The sequence below is a fragment of the Mercenaria mercenaria genome, chromosome 12 (assembly GCF_021730395.1).
Source record: "Mercenaria mercenaria strain notata chromosome 12, MADL_Memer_1, whole genome shotgun sequence".
NCBI lineage: Eukaryota > Metazoa > Mollusca > Bivalvia > Venerida > Veneridae > Mercenaria > Mercenaria mercenaria.
Genome location: NC_069372.1, coordinates 54669363 through 54684754, shown reverse-complemented (window position 1 = coordinate 54684754; position 15392 = coordinate 54669363). Strand labels below are relative to the sequence as shown.

General features: G+C 35.7%; 1 protein-coding gene across 2 annotated transcripts in view; it reads right to left on the bottom strand.

Annotated features, from left to right (window-relative positions):
* Positions 1–2923: 2923 nt before the first annotated feature.
* Positions 2924–15392, bottom strand: part of LOC123533372 (uncharacterized) — a 37663-nt gene continuing 25194 nt past the window's right edge. For both annotated transcript variants that reach the window (XM_053520102.1, XM_053520104.1), the window contains exon 10: positions 2924–10564. The gene's annotated coding sequence lies outside the window, so the exon portion shown is untranslated. The remainder of the gene's footprint in view (positions 10565–15392) is intronic.

Below are 15392 nucleotides of genomic sequence, written 5' to 3'. Positions count from 1 at the left end.
GCATTTTGAATACCCTAATATATACTATCAGGCCTAAATATATACATGTACTTAAGATTCCAAATTTCTCCTCATTGTTTACATACAGTGACCTTGTTCCAGACAATCTGATTTAACTTCATCGGACACAAACACACATGCTATTGGTGTACATCGATTCAGCCCATAAAAATCTTTCCATCCATATAATATATATATATATATATTATTACCTGTAATGGCCTAATACCAGCAAATTTCTTCGTTGTTTTCATCTCAGGCCAGAGATTTTGCGCTGGCCACATCAATTTTCCGTTGGATTTGTCCGTGGCGCCTGGCTGACATGCACAGGTATCGACAATGCAGAACAGGGGAACCATTTATCCATAAGTGTATCACAAACACTTGTCAATTTCAAGACACATTGAACTCAGAGTCAAGCAATGAGATTCTGGTGTTCTCAGACTAAGTTTTGTTTATTTTGGATTTAACACCGTTTCTTTTTCAACAGTATTTCAGTTACATAACGGCGGGCAGTTAACCTAACCAGTGTTCCTGGATTCTGTACCATCACAAACCTGTTCTCCCCAAGTAACTGCCAACTTCCCCACATGAATCAGAGGTGGAGGACGAATGATTTCAGACACAATGCCTTTACTCAAATCGTCACAGAGAACATACACCCCACGCAGGGATCAAACTCATAACTCCGCGACCCATAGACCCGTGCTCTCCCTATTGAACTGAGCAGGCGGACCCTCTCAGACTAAGTATCTAGGTCTTATCAAAGTTCTAAGTTATAAAATGGTTGACATGCCAACAGGCTAATTTCATAAATAATACCACCTATGTTGGTTGTAACCCATCTTAACACTACCGATAAGGTGAGATAATCAAACTGAATACCAGGTAATGAAGCTCAGTGCTTGAGCCAAAAAAGTAACTATAAATGACTGATGGATGAAGCATGTTTAACAGAAAACTGTTGCAAGTTTCAGTTGAATGTCAGTTATACATAATCAAACAAGAGCTCGTCGAACATGAAATGCCCCCCTTGATGCATTCAGTAATTGCACAGGGAACAGAAATTGTATGCTGACTGTAAACAAAAGTTCTACCGTTCTGGTTCACTCTGACCTTGACCTTTAACCTATTAACCTAACAAGAGATCACAGAGTGATCTTGGCACCACCACTGAGCCATTTTTGAACGTTTCAAATTTCAAGACTAGCTCAAGGTCAAAATCAAGGTCAAATTTCATTCAGTACAAAACACTGCATGTGGTCCAAATTTGAAAGCTGTGGCTTCAGAAATGTGAAAGTAGGTCACTAAATCAATTTCAAGGTCAAAGTTCATTTCGGTACATAAAACTATGCATGTGGTCCAAATCTGAAGGCTGTAGCTTGAGAAATGTGAAAGTAGGTCACTAGGTCAAAATCAAGGTCAAATTAGCATTTTGGAACACAAAACTATGCATGTGGTCCAAATTTGAAGCCTGTACCTTCAAAAATGTGAAAGTAGGTCAATTGGTCAATAACAAGGTCAAAGTTTGTTTCTGTACACAAACCTATGCATGTGGTCCAAATTTGAAGGCTGTAGCTACAGAAATGTGAAAGTAGGTCACTAGGTCAAGATCAAGGTCAACTCATGTCAAGGTTCATCTTGCCACTTAAAACAATACATGTGCTCCAAATTTGAATGATACAGGTTACGGTCATGAAGATTCTAAGTTTTTCCCTATATAAGTCTATATTAACCATGTGACCCCCGGGGTGAGGCCATATTTGACCCTAGAGGGATAATTTGAACAAACTTGGTAGAGAACCACTAGATGATGCTACATTACAAATATCAAAGCCCTAGTCTTTGTGGTTTGGACAAGAAGATTTTCAAAGTTTTTCCCTATATAAGTCTATGTAAACCGTGTGACCCCCAGGGCGGGGCCATATTTGACCCTAGGGGAATAATTTGGACACTCTTAGTAGAAGACCACTAGATGATGTCATATACCAAATATCAAAGCCCTTGGTCCTGTGGTTTTGGACAAGAGGCTTTTCAAAGTTTTTTCCTATATAAATCTATATAAACCATGTGACCCCCGGGGTGGGGCCATATTTGACCCCAGGGAAATAATCTGAACAATCTTGGTAGAGGACCACTAGATTTTGCAACATACCAAATATCAAAGCCCTAGGCCCTGTTGTTTTGGACAAGAAGATCATGACCAACCTCACTATCAATTTTCCTGATACTTGGCCCAAGCGTTCTTGAGTTATTGCCCGGAAACCATTTTACTGTTCCTGGTCACTGTGACCTTGACCTTTGACATACTGACCTCAAAATCAATAGGGGTCATCTGCTGGTCATGACCAACCTCCCTATTAACTTTCATGACCCTACGCCTAAGCATTCTTGAGTTATCATCCCGAAACCGTTTTACTAATCAGGGTCACTGTGACCTTGACCTTTGACATACTGACCTCAAAATCAATAGGGGTCATCTGCTGGTGATGACCAACCTCCCTATCAACTTTCATGACCCTAGGCCCAAGGGTTCTTGAGTTATCATCCGGAAACCATTTTACTAATCAGGGTCACTGTGACCTTGACCTTTGACATACAGATCTCAAAATCAATAGGTGTCATCTGCTTGTGATGACCAACCTCCCTATCAACTTTCATGATCCTAGGCCCAAGCGTTCTTGAGTTATCATCCGGAAACAGATTGGTCTACATTCTGACATACCAACCGACCGACATCTGCAAAACAATATACCCCTCCTTCTTCGAAGGGGGGCGTAATAAGAGATTTTGTTCCACCACTGATCTTAGAGCCATCAAATAATAAAAGGCGGATGAACAAAGTGTGATTATGGCAGTCACAAATTGTATGGGCGATCATATGACATTGAATGTTGGTCAGATGGTGATAATAATGAAGAAAAACTTTCAACTAAATGTAGATTTTATTTTTGGTATTGGATATACATGTACTGAATATGCATAATAATTCTGACCAAATGATCTTACAGAACTACAGTTTTTGTCTTTTGAGCATGAAAGCTTCAACACAATTAAACAAAATATTGAACTTTGTGTTTCCTAAAAGGCATACACAAAGAACAATAGAGATAACAAGAAGGCCCTGAAGGCCCTGTATCACTCACCTCACCTAGTTCTTACCAAAGATAACCAAGTACATGTATATAATTTTATACAGATTTCATTAAACATTCCTACTATGTTTTTGTAAGTCAGATGTTCATTAACCAAGTGTTTTTCAATGCTCTGACCTAGTGACCTAGTTTTAGACTAAAGTCACCCAATTAAAAATTTATCCTAGATTTTAAACAGATTATCACTCTAACCTAGTCTCATGAAGCTCAGGAAGAAAATGCGGCCTACTGAGTGTTAACAAAGTTTTTTTTTCTGTGATGTGACCTAGTGACCTAGTTTTTTTTTTATCTCAGATGATCCGGCTTCAATCTTCACCTAGATTTCAGAGACAAACATTCTAATTAGGTTTTATAAAGATCAAATAGAAAAAGTGGTCTCAAGGGTGTTAACATAATTTTTTCTGTGAACTGATATAGTGGCCTAGTTTTTTTTTTAATTATCAATATGTAGGGATAACGCATGTTTTTTTGTGATACAGCGTCTGCAGAATCCCGAGGGATTGGTTGGTGCCCGAGTCCGTAGGTCAAGGGTACCAACGTGTCCCGAGGGATTATGAAGATGTTACAACACAAAATGAACATGTGCTAACGCTATTTTAGCATATGCCGCGAAAAATACCCTAATATTAAATGAATAAATTCTACCTAAAAGTCATTAAATTTCCATGAAATGCGAGGGAATATCTGAGTTGTTTTTCACGTTGACATCATTTCCATTTGAATTATCCGTTTTGGGGCCATAAGACGTTTACGCTCTGCCGCGGAATGCGCATATATAAAAAGGTGTTATAATAACACGCGAGTGCAAGAATCTTTCTGTTAACACACGTTTTCTCCCTTGTTAAAACACCCACAAAAAGTGACAAGAACAGCAGTTTTATGCTAGAATATTGCATAGTGACAAACATTCTCACAAAAAAATCATGATTATTAAGTAGAAAATGTGGCCTCTAGGTAAAAAAAAGTGACTTCAAGGTATTAAGATGGTATTTCTATGATTTTAGCTAGTGACTTAATGTTTGACCTCATGCAGGTAACCTAGTTTTGAATATGACCTAGAATTCATAGAGACAAATACCCTGATAGCATTTATGAAGATCAAGTAGAAAATATGACCTCTAAAATGTTAATAAAGCTTTTTTTAAAGATTTCACTTAGTGACCTAGCTTTTGACCTCAGGCAACCAAATTTCAAGATTGTCGGGGAACTTTCTGACAAGTTTCATTAGGATTTTGCAAAAACTGCGACCTCAAGTGTGTTAAATTAACAGTAGAATAGTTGAAGGCATATGATGTCAGACACAGGGGTATTACAGGAATCTATCTTCATTCTTGAGAAGTGTAGTCTGTAAGACACAAAGAACAATCACACTGTTTAGATTTAATTCTGGAAAAAAACATGTTCAAAACCTGCCACGAATTGCTATATTTGAAAAATAATTCATCACCTGCAAAAACAAAGTCACTTTAAATATCAACCAGCCAATAATCAGAAGTAAAATTAAACAAGAGCTGTCACTAATGGTGACAAATGCCCAAACAGCACCTTGACCTTTGACCTGGTGACCCCAAAGTCAGTAGGGGTGGTGTACTCAATAAGTACTATCAGCATGTGAAGTTTGAAGGTCCTGGGTGAAGTGGTTCGCATGTAAAGTGCCTTCATGCAAAAAGTTAACATTGGCCCCTGTGACTTTGACCTTTGACCTGGTGACCCCAAAGTTAGTAGGGTTGGTGTACTCATAAAGTACTATCAGCATGTAAAGTTTGAACGTCCTGGGTGAAGTGGTTCGCGAGTAAAGTGCCTTCATGCAAAAAGTTAATGTTGGCTCCTGTGACCTTGACCTTTGACCTGGTGACCCCAAGGTCAGTAGGAGTGGTGTACTCAATAAGTACTATCAGCACATGAAGTTTGAAGGTCCTGGGTGCAGTGGTTCGCGAGTAAAGTGCCTTCATGCAAAAAGTTAACGTTGGCCCCTGTGACCTTGACCTTTGACCTGGTGACCCCAAAGTCAGTAGGGGTGGTGTACTCAATAAGTGTTATCAGCACGTGAAGTTTGAGGGTCCTGGGTGCAGTGGTTTGCGAGTAAAGTGCCTTCATGCAAAAAGTTAACGTTGGCCCCTGTGACCTTGACCTTTGACCTGGTGACCCCAAAGTCAGTAGAGTGGTGTACTCAATAAGTACTATCAGCATGTGAAGTTTGAAGGTCCTGGGTGCAGTGGTTCATGAGTAAAGTGCCTTCATGCAAAAAGTTAACGTTGTGACGAACAAACGAACAAACTAACAAACTAATGAATGAACGGACGGACAGTTGAAAACTAATATGCCTTCCTTCGGGGGCATAAACAATACAAACAAAGCTATAAATCTCTTTAACAATAAAGCTAAAACTACCTAAATGTTTTCTGATTGCCATGTTTTGACTTATTAATTTATTACAATGAAATTTAAGAAACAACTTACATTTATATATGTACATAATAAAATCATTATATAGTATAAGAAAAATTACTTTCTGTAAGTGCAGTCATCGGTAGATATACATATTTATAGTTGATCTGATTTGTATTGAGAAAAAGGCACAAGATGTGCAGAAAAGATACTAGCACATTTAATAAAACTAATGATCCTTTTATCACATACTCATTTACACCTACAAATTAGTGAAACAGAGAAAATCGATGTGAACTAACTTTTCATTCAAACACCACACATGAAATTGTTACAAATAATGCTGCAAAAAAATGGCATAAATAACTGGAATTATGCTCAACTGTCTAGCATTATAGAAGCAACATATATGCCAGACTATCACTTTTTAATAAAAGATCATAAAACAAACTAGAGAAATGTTTATTAAATACATAAAAATATATAATCAAATACTACGAAATAATTAAAATTCACTAGGGACTTATTTTTGTTGTTGTTAAATCCCAATGAACAAATAGTCAAACAAATAAAGGTGGCCAATCACATTTCAGCAAAGTTATAAAATTATGACATTTTCACTTTCCATGCAATCTATTTGAGATTTATCTAAGGAACAGACTGACCTATGTCATGTAGAGTTAGATCCTTATTAGAAATAGATGTTTTTATTGCAAAATTTGCTTTTTATAAAATTTTGTAATTCTCTCCCCCATACATTTAATATGAAAGTGTTTAAAAAATAAGAGTATTTCATTTTACTTCCATATAATTCCTAGTTTTACAATGACATCTGAGAAATACTGGGATACTGATTTTCAACGATCTAAACCAAAAGAAAAGTTCCAAAACTACATGTAGTTTACAAATCCTTTTAATTCCTATAAAATCTATCTTGGTTGTGCAACCAAGGCATAGAAAGGGTGGTAACAGTAACCTTACAAACTTGTGTTTGTAAACATATGGTTAAATAATACTGGTAGTAATTTAACTGTTGTCAATGTAAATATTTGACAAATATAATACAATAGTTCTTACATTTGCATCATTCCTTAGGCCAAATAATCTTTTATCAAATTTACACCTATGCTAAAATAACTCTATCTTGATTGGGCAATCAGGTAAGAAAAATCAAATTTTAACATTTACCTCCAATGAAAATCTAACCTAAATTAAGCACTCAGTAAACATAAAAAAGTGTTAATAATCAGTTGCTTAAAGTTTCAAACAATTCCATTACTTGACTAAATCTGATTAACCAACTTCATCTCATGAAATAGCCATTTTTACCAAAACCACAAATTTTAGCGCACAAAATTAAATTACTGGTATTTCATATTGCTAAGCAGTCTCCACTTAACAACAACTTAAGTATCACAGACAAGAAAAAAAACATACTGTTAGTCTGCAGTTACTGAATTTATATCACTTCACTGAGCTTGTATTTTGGGGAATGTGCAGATTGAGTTAGCTGGTGAACAAAGTTAGAACAAGCTCAAATAAAAATGTAGACAAACATATTTCAAAAACTTCTAGCAGTATTCTGCTGAAAGTTTGATGTAAAACATAAAACTGTGTAAAAGTATTGCGACAGCATGATGTGACTGATGGTAAATTTTCATTCATGACTTGATAATTTCAATCCTGATTTGCTTTGTTTAGCCTAGACGATCAAACATGAATAAACTCTTCGTTATCATTATTTTTAGTTCATATATTTTATAATATTTAAGTGTTCTAACATGGCTAAGTCATACAGCAGTAGAATTCATAAAGTGGGGATAGCCTTCTTATTGCTGAACAATTTATATATGTGAATACACATTTTTGGACCATTTTCTATTTGACCATGATTACAGCTTTATAAAATACATTCAAAATTTAACAAAGAGTGGTTTTTAGGTAAAATCATTTAAAAACTGTAACATCCTTGCTGAAATAAGTTTTTTTTTCATTACAAAAACATTTTTTCTTGTGTTAATGCATTTCAGCACACATGTAAAATCAAACTCTCTGAACATAATAAAATAACTATTTAAACAAGAAGAGCTGCACAAGAATAATAGGAAGTATACATTCTTAATGAAAAACATATATAGGTGTGTAACATATATCAAAACATAGCAATGGTAAGTTTCAAACCTAAAAATATATGAAACTACAGGTAAACTTCAAAGTTTTCTCACAGAAAGAAACGTGAGAACTTATTTTACACTATATGCATTTAAATCTGATATCAAAAGATAATGCAAATTAATAAACAAATGTGATAATAAAATAAACTGCTCCAAAAGAGACATTTGTAGTAACTGTTTTATAAAAAGATTTTATCAGTTTTGTATACATCTATAAGAAACAACAGATATGGCACATAGTACCTATATATATATACATACGTAGATATAATATATTTTTATTATTCGGTTACATTTATTGCAAACTAAATAATGATAAAACAATAATAGGGACAATCTATAACACTATTTCACAAACTATTATCAAATAACACTGTAATCATAAAACTATATACATGTACATTGAATGTTTGTAAAAATATGTACACTCCTATCAATGCTGGAATAGATAAACAAAACAAAATACACAAGATGTAAAGTACAAATGTACTGATACAAATACAATACTTTAGTTTGTAAATGGTTTTAAAATATACAACACCAAGGCACACTTCACTTAATTGACCAAAAAGGAATTCATTTGCCTACCACTCTTATTACCACCTCTGATGGTAACAGTTTATTTTCAATCATTTGCCTACCACGTGAGTGTAACAGCATATTTTCAATCATTTGCCTACCACGCGAGTGTAACAGCTTATTTTTAATCATTTGCCTACCGTGTGAGTGTAACAGCATATTTTCAATAATTTGCCTACCTTTTGAGTGTAACAGCATATTTTCAATCATTTGCCCCTACCACGTGAGTGTAACAGTATATTTTTATCATCTGCCTACCATGTGAGTGTAACAGCATATTTTCAATCATTTGCCTACCATGCGAGTGTAACAGCTTATTTTTAATCATTTGCCTACCACACGAGTGTAACAGCACATTTTCAATCATTTGTCTACTACGTGAGTGTAACAGCATATTTTTATCATCTGCCTACCACGTGAGTGTAACAGCATATTTTCAATCATTTGCCTACCACGTGAGTGTAACAGCATATTTTCAATCATTTGCCTACCACATGAGTTTAAGAGCATATTTTTATCATTTGCCTACCATGTGAGTGTAACAGCATATTTTCAATCATTTGCCTACTGCGCAAGTGTAAGTGCACATTTTTAATTATTTGCCTACCAAGTGAGTGTAAATGCATATTTTTTTGCCTACCACATGAGCATAACAGCATATTTTTAATTATTTTCCTACCACAAGAGCGTAACAGCATATTTTTAATCATTTGCCTACCACATGAGTTTAACAGCATATTTTTTAATCAATTGCCTACCACGTGAGTGTAACAGCATAGTTTAAATTGCCTACCACATGAATGCAACAGCGTATTTTCATGCTTAACAAACATAAAAAAATATTACAATACATCACAAAAGAAAGAGATCACTTGGGCTGACCAGCTGCCAATCAGTTGCACCAAGCAGAGCTTAATACAGTAAGCATTGCTTGGCAAATGTTTTCATTTTGAATGATTCTGAGTGGTCATGCATAAACATCTTTATAAACTGAGGTTTCTCTCCCTGACATCGTAACATGGCAGTGAAACGGTTTTCTACTAAGGTAGTGGACCCATAATAAAATTAGCAATGTTCCTGCAATTACATAAATAAATAATTATTTTCATTTGCCATTTTAGCATTCTTCCACCGTTAATGTGGCTTTCACAAACTCATAACATTCAGTATGATGAAATTATAATATTATGGAGAATACAAAATCGAAATGGAATATGAACGACATTATGAATCCACTACCTTAAACCGGAAGCTCCCTAACATAAATCATTGTCTCAGTGCAAAACTGGTGTAACTGTATAAGAAGAAGCAGGTTCAATAGTTTCAAGCCAATGCGATAAAATTCCCTACTGTTTATCCCTAACATACAAATTAAGCCTTCTAGTATTGATCAAAATTGATCATCCTGCCTTATGATATTAGTATGAAGCTGAAATTCAAAGAATGCTGGGGGAATAGAGGCAAATGAATTTGGAAGAGCAGAAGTACAAGTATGAATCTCTAGTAGATGAATCCAACAATACACCTGATTAAAGTCTCAGAAAAAAACATGATAAAAAAATCTACTTTAGACTGACGTTTATGTAAAATATAACCAATTCATCAGTAACATCTTTTAAAAGATTTTTCAAAGATTTTTATATAAATCTGTATGCACTAAATGTTTGTTTTGTTAAGTTAATGTCATGCCAACACAATGTAGGTTGTAAGGTGACTTTCCAGCTTTAATGGTGATGGAATACTTCAGGTTACCCTGCCAGCATTATTCTAGACATGGGTCAGCACCTGAGTAAAACCACTGACTTGGTTGGCTTCCTAACTCGAAGAAGAATTCTAAACCTTAAATGAGTTTTCAAAGGTTTCAAATGAATATCAATGAGGGGCAAGTTATTCAAAGCGATCTTAACCACTTGGGCCCTTTTATATGTACTAGATACACATGTAATGAGATTAGTAAATGAAGACCAAGAACATATTTAACAATTACATAATTAATTCAATAAATACATCCCATCTGAAATGAATTCCAATTCATTATATGGCCTGGGGACCAGCATCAACATGTCAAATATTGGAGTCAACAAAAATATCACAATGAAGCAGTGATAAAATTAACATAAATCTGACATCATCTGTACTTATTATTTAAAGACTTGCTGTCTATTACAAATATAAATAACATATCACATAATGCAGATTATGTGTTGTCCATTTCCTCCAAGATGTCACACAAAGTTTCTGCTATGTACCTGTTTAAACACATCAAACCTACAAGAGAAAGATAAAAATTATAAACTTTCACTAGTGGTTTGTTGCCGACCTAGGTTTTGACCCAAGATGACCCAGTAACGAACTTGTCCCAGATTAATCAGTGAAACATTCTTATAAAGTATTATGAAGATCAGGTAGAAAATATGGCCTCTACAGAGTTAATAATATTCCTCAGTATCTGACATAGTGAACTTGTCATTATCCTCTTAAAATTCAGCTTGAAACTTGACCTTGATTTCATACACAAACTCTGCCAAAGTTGTACATAGATCAGGTAGAAAATGTGGTTTCTTGACTGTTAACAAGCTTTTTTAATGACTTGACCTAGTGACCCAGATTTCTTCCTCTGATAATCCAGTTCAAATTTGACCTAAATGTTGTTCAGGTAAATTGTCTGACAATTTGAAGATCAGGAAGAATGTGTGACCTCTTAATTGTTAAAAAGGTTTTCTATTATTTAACCTAGTGACATAGTTATTGACTTCTGGCCAGTTTGAACTTGAACTAGATTACATAGAGACAAACATTCTGATAAAGTTCAAAAACAAGAAGAACAAGCTGCATTTTCAAAACGCAAAGTCATGTCCCCAGGGGTATGACAAAAGAAGTTTTTTTTTCAAGTTTTAAGTTTTAAGTTTCTTGCCACAGATTTGTTGAGTGTGAGTATGAACTAAATAGGGTCATTTATGTGGGCTGTAGGACCAAAAATATTGTTTATTAAGGTATTAAAGGGAATTCCGATAGTTTTTTATGCGCATCTTTCTGCGCAGCCGACACTTTCTATGGAAAAACTGAACTGAAGTCAACCGCCTTGCGGGTGCTGACGCTCATCTGATTTTTTTTGTGTAATAGAAATATTGTCCTACCCATGATTTTCTAAGTCTAAAAAGGGCCATCATTCTTGCAAAAAGCAGGATAGAGTTATGTTTCTTGATGTTCAGTGTCCACTTATGATGGTGAAAAACTGTTGCAAGTTTTAAAGCAATAGCTTTGACAGTTTATGAGAAAAGTTGACTTAAACATAATACTCAACCAAGAAAATGATTTTCTAAGTCCACAAGGGGCAATAATTATTGCAAAAAGCAGGATGGAGTTATGTTGCTTGCTGTACAGGGTCAGCTTATGATGGTCAACAAGTGTTGCAAGTTTCAAAGCAATAGCTTTGATAGTTTAAGAGAAAAAGTTGACCTAAACATAAAACTTAACCAAGAAATCTGATATTTTCTAAGTCCAAAAGGGGCCATAAATCTTGCAAAAAGCAGGATGGAGTTATGTTTCTTGCTGTACAGGGTCAACTTATGATGGTGAACAAGTGTTGCAAGTTTTAAAGCAATAGCTTTGATAGTTTAGGATAAAAGCTGACCTAAACATAAAACTTAACCAAGAAAACTGATTTTCTAAGTCCAAAAGGAGCAATAAATCTTGCAAAAAGCAAGATGGAGTTATGTTTCTTGATGTACAGGGTCAGCTTATGATGGTGAACAAGTATTCCAAGTTTCAAAGCAATAGCTTTGATAGTTTAGGAGAAAAGCTGACCTAAACATAAAACTTAACCAGGCAACGCCGACGCAGACGCCGACGCCGACAACTGCTCAAGTGATGACAATAACTCATCATTTTTTTTCAAAAAATCAGATGAGCTAAAAAGCTGAAAATTATGAAAATGTTGAAAAATCGCTAGCAGTTTCAGAAACAGTGGGTGTGTTCAAAACAATTTTTCACAAAAACAAGCCTAGTGACCTATTGTTTTTATTTGTTCATTGTTTTCAGCACAAATTTTCCTATCATATATGTGAATTTAAAAAAATTCTATGAAAGAAAAAAAACTATAGGAATTCTCTTTAAGCTTGAAAGTGAATGTCAGATGAGGGTCAAGGTCATTTATATATAGGTCAGTTTGTAGGTATTGCCACAAGGTTTGTTAATCATGAGTATGAACTAAACAGGGTCATTAATGAGGGCTGTAGGCAATCTGATTTATAGACAGATGAAGGTCAATGTCATCTAAAGGTCAGTTTGTAGGTCTTGCCACAACCTTTGTTGAATGCGAGTATGAACTAAATTGGGTCATTTATGTGGGTTGTAGGACCAAAAATGTTGTTTCTTAAGATCTTAACTTTAAAGGGAGGTCATATGACAGTCAAGGTCATAAACTTATAGGTTAGTTTGTAAGTCTTGCCACAACGTTTGTTGAGTGTGAGTATAAACTAAATCCGGTCATTACGTGGGCTGTAGGCAATCTGGTTAGTATGGACAGACAAACGCAGTTTAATTGCTATATGCCTGGGGCATGAAAAGTGGCATCTACAATGTTAACAAGGTTTTTCTATTACCTGACATAATGACCTGAACTTGACTGCAGCTACCCCTGTTTCGAAACTGAACTAGATTTAATGAAGAAATTCTGACAAGTTTTATACAGGTTAGATAGAAAATCACTGTTACCAAGTTTGTCCTTGTGTGACCAAGTTTCCTTTATCCCAGATGACCCAGTAAATGACTAGTCTGAGATTTTATCAAGGGTAACATTCTGACCAAGTTTAATTAATAATGGGATAAAAGTTTGACTTCTAGAGAGCGAAAAGTCAAACTGTTGATGCCGATAGAAACAGGGCAATCTCAATAGTTCAGCTATAAAAATCAAAACCCATAAATGAAATTTACTAAACCTAATAAGGATTATTATTAGGTCAGCATGTGATATCTATTAGATACAAGTACACAATTTTGTACAATTTTTTAAAATTTCACCCTGGGGTAGGTAATAATACTATTTTCAATATTTTAGGTATATATTGTTGTCAGCTAACTTTCAAGAATTTCTGCATTTTGTTCAAGGGTTCACTTATTCTCAGCAAGAAAATTACAAATTTTGCATTAAGATGTACAAAATGAGACTAGATGTTATGGTTTAAGTTAAGACATCATAGAGCATATTCAGTTTGTCTAAAGGTACCAGCTTAAAGTCTCTCCTACACTAGGAAGTACATGTCAGGTGACCTGACAACATAATAATTACAAAGTCAAGGTGACCCAAGCATCTAAGTCATGCAATATATGTCTGTAACTAGAAGATGTTTTTGTAAACTAGATGTGTGTCCATAGGATACAGGTGCCCCCACTCCTGCCACTGTAACATGGTTTAATATCTCAGGTCAAACAATTTTTAAGATGTTTGCAACACAAACTTTTAAGAACCTTATGTGTATTTTTCACTTATTTGGCCATAACTCTGGCCTAGCTGAGTAAAATCCTAAAGAGAACACTTCATAGGCTGTAAAACAATCCTCTAATGTTTTATGATTCTAGGACAAGTACATTTTAACATAATTGTTTCACAACCTTTTTTTTTTGAGTAAGTCTGGACAAGAAGTCTGGTCTTGTGTAGTGAAATAATGACTGTAGGTAAAATATTTTCGAAGCTACGCGCGACAAAACATTAAAATGACAATTTTTTCCTAGGTAAGGTGTCGTAACTCCTACACGACTGAATGAATCCGGATGCGAAACCCCAGTTGCACAACCGCATATGCTGACCAACATTCCTGTAAACTTTAGTGACTCTAGGTCAAATACTTTTGGAGCTACGCGCGACACAACATTAAAATGACCAATCTTTTACTAAGTCAGGGGCCATAACTCATACACAACTGAATGAATCCGGACGCGAAACCCCAGGTGCACAACTACACATGCTGACCAACATTCCTGTAAAGTTTTGTGACTCCACGTCAAATACTTTTGAAGCTAGGCGCGACATAACATTCTCGGACGGACGGACAAGAGCAAATCTATATGCCCCCACCACTCATGGGGTGGGGGGGAGGGGGGGGGGGCACAAAAAGCGTATGTCTCCCCCAATGCATAGTCGTACAGGCAAGAAGTCAATAGGGGTCAGGAGCGAAAGTCAAAAAGACATTGATGGTTGGCTGCAATAGGGATCATCTACTTGGCATGTCCAGTCATCCCACTAAGTTTTAACATTGTAGGCATAGTGGTTCTCAAGTTATTGTTCAGGCTCCTGTGACCTTGATCTTTGACCAAGTGACCCCAAAATCTATAGAGGTCATTTACTCTGCATGTCCAATCATCCTATTAAGTTTCAACATTCTGGGTCAAGTGGTTCTCAAGTTACTGATTGGAAAGAGTTTTCTATGTTCAGCCCCCTGTGACCTTTGATGGAGTGACCCAAAAAAAAATAGGTGCCATGCATCTACTCTGTAAGTCCTATCAACCTATGAAGTTTGAAGGTTCTAGGTCAAAGTGTTCTCAAGTTATTGACCAGAAATGGATTTCCATTTTATGTCCGCTATAACCTTGACCTTTAATAGACTGACCCCAAAATCAATAGAGGTCATCTACTCTGTATGTCCATCATCCTATGAAGTTTCAACATTCTGGGTCAAGTGGTTCTCAAGCTACTGTCCGGAAATGATTTTACATGACCAGGCCCCTGTGACCTTGACCTTTAATAGAGTGACCCATAAATCAATAGGGGTCATCTACTCTGCATGTTCAATCATCCTATGAAGTTTCAACATTCTGGGTCAAGTGGTTCTCAAGTTATTGATCGGAAATGGTTTTCCATGTTCAGGCCCCTGTGACCTTGACCTTTAATAGAGTGACCCCAAAATCAATAGGGATCATCTACTCTGCACGACCAATCATCCTTAGAAGTTTCAACATTCTGGGTCAAGTGGTTCTCAAGTTACTGACCGGAAACAGTTTTCCATGTTCATGACCTTGACCTTAAATAGAGTGACCCCTAAATCAATAGCGGCCATCTACTTTGCATGACCAATCATCCTGTGAAGTTTCAACATCC